Genomic DNA, 13,587 nt, shown 5'->3' with positions numbered 1-13,587 from the left:
GACATGGGTGAACCCATTGGCACTCAGATTCTCACGAATCCATTGGCAGCTAGAGCAGTATGACTGCTTCTCTGAGACAGACTCACCCAGGCAAAACATTATTGGGTAGACAAAACATGACCAAATTATGCACATCCACCCTCCCCCCCACTCCTAACCCCCACTCCCCCTTTTCTCCCCCCCACGCAACGAGGCATTAGCAACTGTCTCGATATAGAGAGACAGCTCCAGGAAGGAGGGGGTTCTCAATAAAGAAAGAAAAGCCAGAGGCAGCATTCTTTGCGTGCGCAGCATATTCACAACACAACACAGCTCCGAACCTGAGCAGCTGTCTTTGGGGCTCAGCTTGGTGAGTGAAGCTTCACTCCACAGCTAGAGGTAGCAGAGCATGTTTACAGAAGAGTAGAGAGAGAGAGAGAGAGAGAGAGAGGGGGGGGGGGGGGGGGAGGGGGGGGGGGGGAAAAAAAAAAAAGAAAAAAAAAGAGAGAGAGAGAGAGAGAGAGAGAGAGAGAGAGAGAGAGAGAAAGAGACTTGGCTTTGGTCAACACGCATACCAACGGCTCCTCGACTCCTCCACCATGCCTCTTTCTTCTCAGGCAGATGCTGCTTGTATCAAACAAAGGGGTGCATGTGTCTGAATCACATGGCTAGACACTGACCTCATTCCATTAACTGCTACACGCTTGGAGTTTATGCTATAGAATGACTTGTAATACGGGCTGGAGGATAAGATGACGCTGCCCTTTTCTTGAAGGAGAGGGTGGGGAATAGGTTTTGTTAAATTTTTGCTGGGGACTGGTACCTTTTTTCATACAATATGGACGAAAAAATATATATTTGTTAAATGAGATTGAACGGGATCTTAAGCACTTACAGTTGAAGTCGGAAGTTTACATACATCTTAGCCAAATACATTTAAACTCAGTTTTTCACAATTCCTGACATTTAATCCTTGTACAAATTCCCTGTCTTAGGTCAGTTAGGATCAACACTTTATTTTAAGAATGTGAAATGTCAGAATTATAGTAGAGAGCATGATTTATTTCAGGTTTTATTTCTTTCATCACATTCCCAGTGGGTCAGAAGTTTACATACACTCAATTAGTATTTGGTAGCATTGCCTTTAAATTGTTTAACTTGGGTCAAACATTTCGGGTAGCCTTCAACAAGCTTCCCACAATAAGTTGGGTGAATTTTGGCCCATTCCTCCTGACAGAGCTGGTGTAACTGAATCAGGTTTGTAGGCCTCCTTGCTCGCACATGCTTTTTCAGTTCTGCCAACAAATGTTCTATAGGATTGCGGTCAGGGCTGTGTGATGGCCACTCCAATACCTTGACTTTGTTGTCCTTAAGCCATTTTGCCACAACTTTGGAAGTATGCTTGGGGTCATTGTCCATTATGTAGACGCATTTCCGACCATGCTTTAACTTCCCGACTGATGTCTTGAGATGTTGCTACAATATATCCACATAATTGTCCTTCCTCATGATGCCATCTGTTTTGTGAAGTGCACCAGTCCCTCCTGCAGCAAAGCACCCCCACAGTATGATGCTGCCACCCCTGTGCTTCACGGTTGGGATGGTGTTCTTCGGCTTGCAAGCCTTCCACTTTTTCCTCCAAACATAACGATGGTCATTATGGCCAAACAGCTCTATTTTTGTATAATCAGACCAGAGGACATTTCTCAAAAAAGCACGATCTTTGTCCCCATGTGCAGTTGCAAACCGTAGTCTGGCTTTTTATGGCGGTTTTGGAGCAGTGGCTTCTTCCTTGCTGAGCGGCCATTCAGGGTATGTCGATATAGGACTTGTTTTACTGTAGATATAGATACTTTTGTACCTGTTTTCACCAGCATCTTCACAAGGTCCTTTGCTGTTGTTCTGGGATTGATTTGCACTTTTGGCACCAAAGTACGTTAATCTCTAGGAGACAGAACGCGTCTCCTACCTGAGCAGTATGACGGCTGCGTGGTCCCATGGTGTTTATATTTGCATACTTTTGTTTGTACAGATGAACGTGGTACCTTCAGACATTTGGAAATTGCTCCCAAGGCTGAATCAGACTTGTGGAGGTCTACAATTTGGTTTCTGAGGTCTTGGCTGATTTCTTTTGATTTTCCCATGATGTCAAGCAAAGGGGCACTGAGTTTGAAGGTAGGCCTTTAAATACATCCACAGATACATCTCCAATTGACTCAAATGATGTCAATTAGCCTATCAGAAGCTTCTAAAGCCATGACATCATTTTCTGGAATTTTCCAAGCTGTTTAAAGGCACAGGCAACTTAGTGTATGTAAACTTCTGACCCACTGGAATTGTGATACAGTGAATTATAAGTGAAATAATCTGTCTGTAAACAATTGTTGGAAAAATTACTTGTGTCATGCACAAAGTAGATGTCCTAACCGACTTGCCAAAACAATAGTTTTGTCGCTCTGGATAAGAGCGTCTGCTAAATGACTAAAATGTAAATGTAAATGTTAACAAGAAATTTGTGGAGTGGTTGAAAAACGAGTTTTAATGACTCCAACTTAAATGTATGTAAACTTCCGACTTCAACTGTACAAATTCGTAACGTATTGTACGAATTGGAATTCGTAACATATCATGCAAAATGATTGACGTTGTGCACAATTCTCGGGGACTGGTTTTGGCTCGTGAGCGCTAATTTCAAAACTACTGGCTGAAATTATACAAAACCTTTGTATCATCACTTTAAAGGTATATTAAGTATATTTTCTACAGGTATAGTAAATATGTATATACACTGAACAAAAATATAAACACAACATGTAAAGTGTTGGTCCCATCTTTCATGAGCTGATATAAAAGATCCCAGAAATGTTCCATATGCACAAAAAGCTTATTTCTCTAAAATGTTGTGCACAAAAATGTTTACATCCCTGTTAGGAGAATTTGTCCTTTGCCAAGATAATCCATCCACCTGACAGGTGTGGCATATCACGAAGCTGATTAAATCAACATTATTATTACACAGGTGCACCTTGTGCTGGGGACAATAAAAGGCCACTCTAAAATGTGCAGTTCTGTCCCACAACACAATGCCACATGCACAATTGGCACGCTGACTGCAGGAATGTCCACCAGAGCTGTTGCCAGATAATTTAATGTTGATTTCTCTATCATAAGCCGCCTCCAACGTTGTTTTAGAGAATTTGACAGTACGTCCAACCGGCCTCACAAACGCAGACCACGTGTATGGCAGTTTTCTGATGTCTATGTTGTGAACAGAGTTCCCCATGGTGGTGGTGGGGTTATGGTATGGGCAGGCATGAGCTATGGACAACAAACATAATTGCATTTTATCGATAGCAATTTGAATTCACAGAACTACCGTAACGAGATCCCGAGGCCCATTGAGGCCAATATTTTTAAGGTATCTGTGACCAACAGATGCATATCTGTATTCCCAGTCGTTAAATCCATAGATTAGGGCATAATGCATTTATTTCAATTGACTGGTTTCCTCATATGAACTATAACTCAGTAAAATCTTTGAAATAGTTGCACGTTGTGCTTATATTTTTGTTCAGTACATATTTATTACATCAACACTGAGTTCCACCTTTTTCTAACTGTTGAAACACGACTGAGGCTGCATCATTTGACAACGATATTCTCCTCCTGTAATGTTGACGTTTGAGACAGGCGGGGAAAGGAGGCTGGTAATATTACAGATGGTAGATGGGAAACGAGCTTGCTATGCGTCTGCTGTTTAGTACTGCTATTCCTCACCCTCTGCCCCATTGGAATGTACAGGTAACTGCCAAAATAAAGGAAACTCTTGAGTAAATGAGCCGCATTAAGACACTTTATGTTGGTGTTTCCTTTATTTTGGCAGTAACCTGTATGAGGGGTGGATGAGGCCAACTATCTTATAGGAAACTTGGCTTTATCCCCCCCCCCCATATTGTCATGTCAGTAATGCCATACTGTGGATAATATAACCCTGGTTCCACAGAGGTGTGAGTCCCTGTTAGCCAAGACAGACACAGTCTACTCTGTCCTATACTGTAGTTATGAACTTTATCATATGGGATTAGAGGTATAGACTTACTTAATGCAAAACTCCTAGAGGACACCTAGAGGGACGATTGGGCAGTCGCAGATATTGACTGACATTATGGATTCGATTGAGTTTTATGCTTATCATATCCGTGACCTTTGGTTTGGATTCACACTCTGGGCTGTCTATTGTTCACAAGGTCAAGCAATGACATCACGGTGGAGTCACGATCGGATAACACTGGACAGGCAGGAAATAAGATGCCTGATTCTTGTATTGTAATATGAGTCTGGCCCTGCAGTGTACACACACCACTTCTTGCCCCCTTTGAGTCATTCTGGTTCGTTGTGACTTAACAGCAACACTTGTACTTCCATTGCACCGCAATATCACCATCTTAGTAAACATCAACACGGCCAAGTCTTTGTAGAATCTTCAGCAGGCAAATTATGCCGATGTAGCATAATTACAGTATGTCCTTGTGTGGAGATATTTCAGAGAAGGGTTGCAGAGCTGTTGCACACCGACTGGCCTATTGTAGCTAGGTGAGAAGCAAGTTAAAGGCTGTTAAGGGTTGTGTTGCAGTATGATGCAGGGAGGCATCTCTCTCCAAGAAAAGAGAGTGAAAGAGAAATACTGTGAAAAATACTGTGAAATCCCCCCCCCCCCCGGGAAGCAAATATAGATTCCAGCGATGGTATTGATTTCTGTCTGCCACATGCAATTATTAATGCATGTCACATCTGCGAAACAATTACAGCACACCAGGGCCAGAATCCAGCCACAGTCTAATACATCATAATTATGAGCAACTCCTCTGCAGATGTCTCGAGGGGGAGCCGGCCGCGGCTCAAAAAGGAAGGGACGGATTGAAAGAGAGAGAGAGTTTCGGTGGCTAGTTTGACGCGGTGGGCTGCTAATGTTTGTCGACAGCGCCATTAAGCCAGGAGAGTGTTGTCATCCCAACGTTAAGATTTATGCTGTGTCGCATTAGTGGAAACCAAGACTGTTCTCAGGACAGGTCTGCTGCTTTTGACTAGCAGAAGTTACTTTTCATAGCAGGTTAGGAGAATTAACGTGGCAGGTTAGGAAAATTAGGTTAAGGTTAGGAAAAGGGTTAGGGCAACTAAGACTGTTGTCAGGGCAGGTCTGCTGTTTTTGACTAGAATGTTGTCATCCCGCCGCTAAGATTTATGGGCCGTGGAAGACGAGGGGGGTCGTGCATGGTGTGGTGGCACCGGGCCGTATCTCAATAGTATAACATGGCTTCCTTTTCTCTTTATTTCCGCATCTCCTTTACCTTCATCATTGATGATTGGAGGCCCGGGCCGTGCCTCAATAGTCTAACATTGAGACTAGCATTGAGACAGAAAATTGAAATGGCAACTTCCTCAGATCTCTGTTCTCTTAGGGACCACACACACCGCACCGAATGATAATCTGCTGTTTGTCTGCAGTTCGTTCGGCGCGGCGTGTTACTTTTTTAGCTATTCTACATGTAGAATCAGTTTGCAAATTACGGCTGGCACTATGTTCAGAGGTGCTAAGTACTCTTGGCTGGCAAACGCTACCGGTGTGTCCGTCCCTTTTAAAGTTCCCAAAACTCATGTCAGCAGAAATGTGTGTTTGTGGGCCACTAAATCATGAACATTCGTGTGTGGAGCTCAGCGCGGTGGCCTCTAGGACGAAACCACCAAGCGACCATGGTCCGATAACAAAAACATGGTCCCCAACCTTCGAAAAACATAATTGGATCCAGCTTTAGATTCCCATGAAAACTCTCTCCCTCCCTTAAAGCGGGTTCAGCTCTATACAAAAGCCGAAGACTGGTGTAAAAAAAAGAGGGAGATTTAATAATAAATAGTAGTGGCCGCGTGGTATGTTTCATTTGGCACGATGTGTGTGTGTGCGCGTGTACGCTCAGTCAGTGGGGCTGATGATCACATCTGGAGGCCATTACAGTTGCTTATGATCATGCAAGAGAAGCTGTCACCTTCAAACTGCACACTCAGACACACACACACTCCTTTCCCTCACTCTCACTCTCACTCACTCACCTTCCAAGCCTGAACTCCATTAAGGCAAGAGAAGACTAAAAACAATGGTGAGAGAATAACAACAAAATATTCCAGTGCACATATTGATGCATGGATAGCTAACTATTTATCCGTCTAAAATAAAGGGTTGACTGATAGTATACGGTGTGCTGGCTACAGCTCAGTATAGACTAGGTTGAGGTTGGGTGGAGAAAGGGGATGTAGAAAAATCTAATATGTAACCGATTCAGCTCCACATGTGATGTATTCCATGTGTCTGTGCAGGGCAGGGAGTGCATGGGGTACAGTTCACTTTGTATGAGTTTCTGAGGGGGAAGAATGTAAATGGAACACCTGCTGGGGCAGACTGACAGGAAAAACGTAATTCGTCATACCCAAAGTCTAGATGGAAAGTTATTTTGACTTCTATGTCGAGGGTCATAAGGTTCACACTGTAGTGTACCTCCAGCACTCCAACTGTTTACCCTTTTGAGAGGGAAAATATGTTTTATTATCACATACATCAGATAGGTGCAGTGAAATGTTGCTTTACAGGGTCGGTCATAGTAGTGTGGCACTGGAGGAAATTATGGTTAAGTGCCTTGCTCAGGGCACATTTTTCACCTTGTCGGCTCGGGGATTTGAACCAGCGACCTTTAGTTTAACTGTCCCAACGCTCTAAACACTAGGCTTCCTGCCACCCTCTACTCCTACAGTTTCTGTTAGTCACAATACAGAGACATTTCTTTACAGAAAAAGTTACTCGTCCACTAACTTGAGGCGATCAGATCAAGCCATTGTGGCTCATGTTTGCCCCCTCCAGCTATGCAGTTGCATTGTCTGTTGGGAAACAACAATAAACCCAGAGGAAACTGGTGAGGCCAAACTCAGGGCAGGCTGGCTGGGCATTAACGATGTCCCCCCTGAGACTGTGTCATCCCTCCAGGACATTAACCACCTCAGCACCAGACCCCCGGTGTTAGAGTGATAAATCTCACACTAACGAGCCAGCCTGCCAGGCCAAAACGGGGAGCTGCTCTCCCTGTCACTCTCCCTGTCACAACAGAGGTGACAGACCAGCTGGAGAAGGAGTGAGAGGTAGGGTAATGGGAATTCTCAAGTTAACATCCAATTCACTCTGGTGGTGTCTCTCGTGACGTGAACATGTCCCCAAGTTCTGATGTTGGGTCCGTCTCACGTGACGTGAAAATGCTTCACTCAGACTGAGGGGCTATTGGGACCCTTGAAGATGACCGGTCTTCCAGCAAGCTGCTGATGTGTGTGTGTGTGTGTGTGTGTGTGTGTGTGTGTGTGTGTGTGCGTGCGCGAGTACATATTGCTGAGCTAATCCCTTTCAGACACAGCTGGATGTACCATGCCATGGGGGTCCCCTCTCACCCTCCGCCATCATAATCAGAAGTGACAACGTCCCTTTGTCCAACATAGGGGAACCCTCTTTGCTAGATAGCTTCACATATGGGCTCCAAAATACTTCAACATACCCAGACTGAGAATAAATGAATGCCTAATAGACATTGTCTTTTCACAAATACCTGAGATTCCACTCAAAAGGCAAGACTTAGACTTATAACTTGTACAGAAAACATGACCAAAAAAATGCTCCGCTTGACAAAAAAAAAGATATGGCCCCAATATAAACTACTGTCCCAATATAAACTACTGTCCCAATATAAACTACTGTCCCAATATAAACTACTGTCCTATGTGACTTTGTTTTGTTTAGTCTCCCTCTCCCACTCCCTCTATGGAGTTTGTGTGTAAATCAGTAACTAAGTCAGAGGTAAAGCCCTATCAGCGATCTGCTCCCAGCCCCTGGCGTCCAGCCTCCCACTGGGTCAGTGTGCGGCTCCGCTCCGGATCCTCAGGGACTCCACTCCAAAGTTTAGTGTTTGCCGAGCGGAGCTGAGCAGCTTGTCACAGTTGGATACACCCACACCGACAACACAAAAAAGCTCTCTCTGAGAACACAGATAATGAAGCCAGAGATCCCAGCTGAGTGCTGTACAAGCGCACATACACACACACACACACACACACACACACACTGAGAAAAATGTCCGATGTTGACTGCGCCTGGTTCCAAAACAATAGGGACAGATTGCATTCTGGGTACTGCTAATTAAAAGGAATGATTCACAGTCTTCCTATTTTAGCTCGGGATTCTTCTGCATAAGATGAGAAACCAGTGACCACAACAAACATATGTTTCTATTGGGATCCATTGTGTTACAGGGCTTCACTGAAGATGCCTGATAGAACTTGACATGACTTATGCATTTGATGTGTTTTATCTATTTTAAGTCTCCTCGTCCAGTTCCTAATGCCCACCAGGGAAAAGCTAGGTTTGTTATTCATTAAATGACTACCTTGCTTTAAAGGTAGACTCAGCAATATGATGTAGATGCAGAAAGCAAACAGCGTAGTGGGTCAATTTCCGCAACATCTAAGAGCGTTAAAGCGCAAGGCTCAACTTCTCCACTGGCTACCACGTAGAAACGGCGTGAAGCGAATCCGTGCACACGCACAGATACTGTGTGTGACTGTGTGAGAACGAAGTGATGCATCTCGCTCATCTCAATATCTGCGGTACTGGTCGTGGCAACATCATTTAGCTGAGTCTACCTTTAAAATGGAATTCAAATTGAGCTAGATCCCTTTTTATAATAATAATAATAAGCCATTTAGCAGACGCTTTTATCCAAAGTGACTTACAGTCATGTGTGCATACATGTTTACGTATGGGTGGTCCCAGGGATCGAACCCAATACCCTGGCGTTACAAGCGCCATGCTCTACCAATTGAGCTACAGAGGACCACTCCAATGGTGTGTGCCCTTTGTTTTAATAATGTTGTTTGTGTGCTGGGTTTTCTGTGTCCCTCCCTTTTCACGAAGCTGGAAGTTTGCGGGGACAGTAGCGTATGCTAGCGTACCTGTAGGCTTCCAGTCATTGCGCTTTACGCTAGTTAGCATTGGCTCGCAAAACTACCAGAATCTTGCCAGAATTGCCAGAATCTCGCAGTATCCCTTTAAGCCTGAGGGTAAGGGGTTTGATTCTGGCAACAGTCGGTTATTTCTGTTAGACAATGTAGATAGTGTGCACCATTGTCACTTAGGGACACAGGCAAAGGGAAGAGCGTGCAACTCGCATGAACAAAACATTTTAAGCACTGAATGTAAGGATTGCGTGGCTTTTTCCACCAGGTGAAGATTACAGATGTACTATTCATGTATGAGCCACGCATTGACACGTGGAGTCCAAAACGGAAGGTTTAAAAAATGCTGACGTAGTTTTCAAGGTAAGGGCTACTGTAATAGGCCTACTGACAGTATTTTGTCATGGTCAACATATGACTTAAACAATAACAAAACAATAACAAAGCAACTCCCCGCCCCTGTTTTGGTAAAATGCTGAAGGATGGGGCTGGAGAAATGTAACCACTCTCAAATTCGTAGACAGAGCTATGTATGCAAGGACTGACCATCCATGATATCAAAATGATAGTTAGCGCAATATAGTGTTTGTTTATGTTTATTTAGTTTACAAACATTGGAGTAAAACAAGCTTATATTTTGGGTTCTGATGGGGTAAGACAGTTGAACTAAGCTTATGAGGCATTTCTAAGAGGCATTTCTGGGTACATACAATGAATTTATATATCCAAAAATGTAGCAACTGCAGTTTCCCCCTTTAACAGAAGGTGTCGGTTTCCCTTAGTAGCCTATTCAATATACAGAGTGATTCATTTTGGCATGAACTGACACACAAACTCTCCAAAATACGCTTGACAGACATTCATCTCGACCCTAATGCCCTTTCGTGATGTCATAATCTCACCATTTCTCTCCAAGAAATAATCAATTTATCTTTCAACTAGAGTTAAGTGCAGCAAAGTGCATTGCAGTGGACCCACACTGTGTTTTTGTTGTACGAGAGAGAGAGCAGCAGAAATAGGAGAGGTGCGTTAGTAGACAGGATCTATTGGCAGCCGACTTGGCAGCCGTACGTGACATTCACGGATAATGACAGCCACTAGAAGGACCATGTCTCAGTTGGTCTCATGTTCAGACTTGGGCAATAGTGGGGGTCAGAGACGGACTGACCATAGGGAAATTCTGGCAAATGCCAGATGGGCTGGTCCATCTTTTGCCCAGTGGGCCTATCTAAAGTGGGATTTTAGAGCGGAAATATCATTATTTTATAATAATGAGGACCTTCAGGAAAAAATGGGCCGGTGTGGGGGCCTTGAGGGAAAGAAATGGGCCGGTGTGTTAGAAATGTCCAGGACGATTTCTGGTCCCAGTCCGCCCCTGGTGGGGTATAAGGACAGGCTCTGGGTCTGTATACATAGTGTCTCAGAGTGCTGATCCAAGATCAGTTTAACCATAATTAATATTATTATATGGACAGAGGCGACCTGATCCTAGATCAGCACTCCTTCTCTGAAAGGCATTGTGAATACAGGCCCAGAGCTGGAGATATTCAAGAAGGACTCGTAAATCAGATGCACACCCCGGCTGTCAAGCACCTTTTTTTTTGTCCCAGAATGGTCCCAAAAATAAGCCATTATCTCAAGTGTATGTTTCCCCTCTTCGCCCAATAGCTGCTTAACTATGTTCCTGTTTGGCGACATGAATGGGCAGCACGCTTCCACAGAGGCTGTACATTTTGGGGAAACATTTGAGTCACTCCCAACCTTGTTAAACTGGATTACAAATCCAGCACTTCCAAAGTAACTTTTCTTAGTGTTTTATTGTCTTGTGTTTTTACTATTTCCACTTGGTTTCCTCGTTTTAAATGAGCCAAACGCCTACATAGTGAAATGTTATTCCAGGCCATGTGATTAAAGACACATTGGGGTGAACAAATGTGGTGTGTTTGTCTGTCTGCCCAGTTTTTGATTTTCTGTTGTCAAATTTTCCTTCAGTCAATATAGTGATTGAGGTTTAAGAAGACACATTTGTTGTACAGTATCAGTTGAGGTGGACATTTAAAAAGACTAGAGAATTAACACATGCCATTTTGGACCATAGATGTTGTGTTTGTAACCCAGATGTTTCAAGCGTTCAAGTTTCTGCATGCATGGTCTCTCTCTCTTTATTTCTTTCTCTCTCTCTCTCTCTCTCTCTCTCTCTCTTTTTCTCTCTTTCTCTTTCTTTCGTTCTCTCCCCCCAATAATTATAAAGCATTAGGGTGAAGTCACAAGGTAGGCAACTGACCAGCCCAGGGCACTTTTGAAACAGCCTGCCAACAACTCAGTCACTATAGGACCTTTGTTAATTTATTAGTATAGTACCCCGTCTTGTTCAAACTACACTGGACCGTAAGTTTATCAAGCACTTTAGCTATTTCACATATTTACATTAAGTGTTTATTTGAACAACATGGTCTCTATGCACCATTACCACAATGGAGTCCAATTAGACATTGTCTCAATGTTTAGAGTGGGACTAACCTCTCACCTCTTACTGAACCGAAGCAACACACACATGCAAACATGCACATGCACACGCACGCACACACATACACAAACTTTTCACAATTTACTGTATATCTGACAGTTGAAACGTAGTCTTTGTCAAATGCAAATGTTTCATCTTTCACAAAGATATGTTCTGTTATTTCACCAATACACCACTGTGAATAACAGCCTGACTCTACTGTATCGGTCTTCCCTCTGGTCTAGCCAGGCAGCGCTGGATTGGTTTCAAGCTGCACACTAGCTGTAGGACTTGAGTGACACCTCATCATTGGCTTCCCATCCGAGCTGTAATTGGGTCAGATGACTGGCGTGCTACAGGGGTTTAAATCCCTCACATAAATATAGAGCTGGAAGACTCGCTTGCTGTGCCGTGCTCCCCGCATGACTCCCGCCCCACTTTCTCGCTACATTACTCCAGACTCCAACTAGCTCTTCCTCATGTAAACAACCAAGTGGGCAGTCAAGAGTCCTCGTACGTTGATTACTTTACATTAAGTTGCTTAAATGTAAAGTACCACTTTACAATACGTTGCTGAAGTGTAAAGTAACACTTTACACTAAATGTATGTACTGTAAAGTCACACTTTACAATAAGTTGATGTCATGTTAACAATATTATTGTTGTACTGTAAAATAACACTTTACAAAATGGTTTAATGTAAAGTAAAACTTTACAAACCATTGTAATCTACAGTAACACTTTACAACAGTGTTTAGTGTAAAGTATCACTTTACAATATGTTGCTGTAATGTAAAGTACAACTTTACAATAACTTGCTGTAATGCAAAGTAACACTTTACAATACGTTGATGTAATGTAAACAATAGCGCCAAATATTATTGTTGTACTGTAAAGTAACACTTTACACAATGGTTTAATATAAAGTAACACTTTACAATAAGATCTTAAAGCTCTGTAGTAACACTGTAGTTGCTATAGTAACAGCATAGTTATTTTTTGTGTTACAACTACTACAAGTATTATAAACATTATAACACAGTGTTTTGGTAATGAGAGAACTCATGTTTCATCATCCTACAGAGCTCAACTATGCCTTTAAAATGTGTTCATTCGTTCAGTATTGTTGCCACCGCAGTCAATATAATGTGTGTGTATTCCTGGCGGCCGTAAAAGAGTCCCAGTAAACAATGTAATGGTTCATATTTCACGACAAAGAATATAGTACTTCAGAGCCATGCTGGTGTTATTTAGCAACTTAGACGTAAGAATAAAACGTGCAAAGAAAGTAGCAAGTTTTTGCGGTAATCGTCCAGGTCCTGTATTTATAAAGTGTCTCAGAGTGCTGATCTAAATCAAATCAACACAATGTTTATTCGTCAGGATACAACGTAAACGGTGCAATGAAATGCAATGTCATTTTCTATTTTAAATGCAATACTAGAGCAATAGGGGCAATATTATGTAAAAGTCACGAATACAAAATGCAAGTGAACACAAATACTATGTAAAAAGGAAGTAATAGAACACTTTGTATATTGAGAAAAACTATAGAATATGCTATGTCAGGTAACGGTATACAGCGTCTTGAGAAGGTTTTCACACATCTTGACTTTTTCCACATTTTGTTGTTACAGCCTGATTTTAAAATGGATTAAATTGCGATTTATTGTTTTGTCACTGGCCTACGAAATATTTCAAATTAATTAAAAATGAAAAGCTGAAATGTCTTGAGTATTCAACCCCTTTGTTATGGCAAGCCTAAATACAATGCCTTCAGAAAGTATTCACACCCCTTTACTTTTTCCACATTAATCCAAAAGGAAAATTAAGCTGAAATGTCTTGAGTCAATAAGTATTATGGCAAGCCTAAATATGTTCAGGAGTAAAAATGTGCTTAACAAATCGCATAATAAATTGCACGGACTCATTCCATGTTCAATAATAGTGGTTAACATGATTTTTGAATGACTACCCCGTCTCTGTAACCCACACATACAATTATCTGTAAGGTTCCTCAATTGAGTAGTGAATTTCAAGAACAGATTCAACTACAAAGACTA

The 13,587-nt window shown here is 42.4% G+C and overlaps 1 protein-coding gene across 1 annotated transcript in view; it reads right to left on the bottom strand.

Moving 5' to 3' along the window:
- tet2 (tet methylcytosine dioxygenase 2) overlaps nt 1-13,587 on the bottom strand; it is a 49,688-nt gene that overhangs the window by 14,017 nt on the left and 22,084 nt on the right. The gene's annotated exons all lie outside the window — the stretch shown is intronic.

Source organism: Coregonus clupeaformis, unplaced genomic scaffold, assembly GCF_020615455.1.
Source record: "Coregonus clupeaformis isolate EN_2021a unplaced genomic scaffold, ASM2061545v1 scaf0311, whole genome shotgun sequence".
Taxonomy (NCBI): domain Eukaryota; kingdom Metazoa; phylum Chordata; class Actinopteri; order Salmoniformes; family Salmonidae; genus Coregonus; species Coregonus clupeaformis.
Note: the sequence above shows the minus strand (reverse complement) of the source record. Positions and strands in the feature narration are given on the sequence as shown.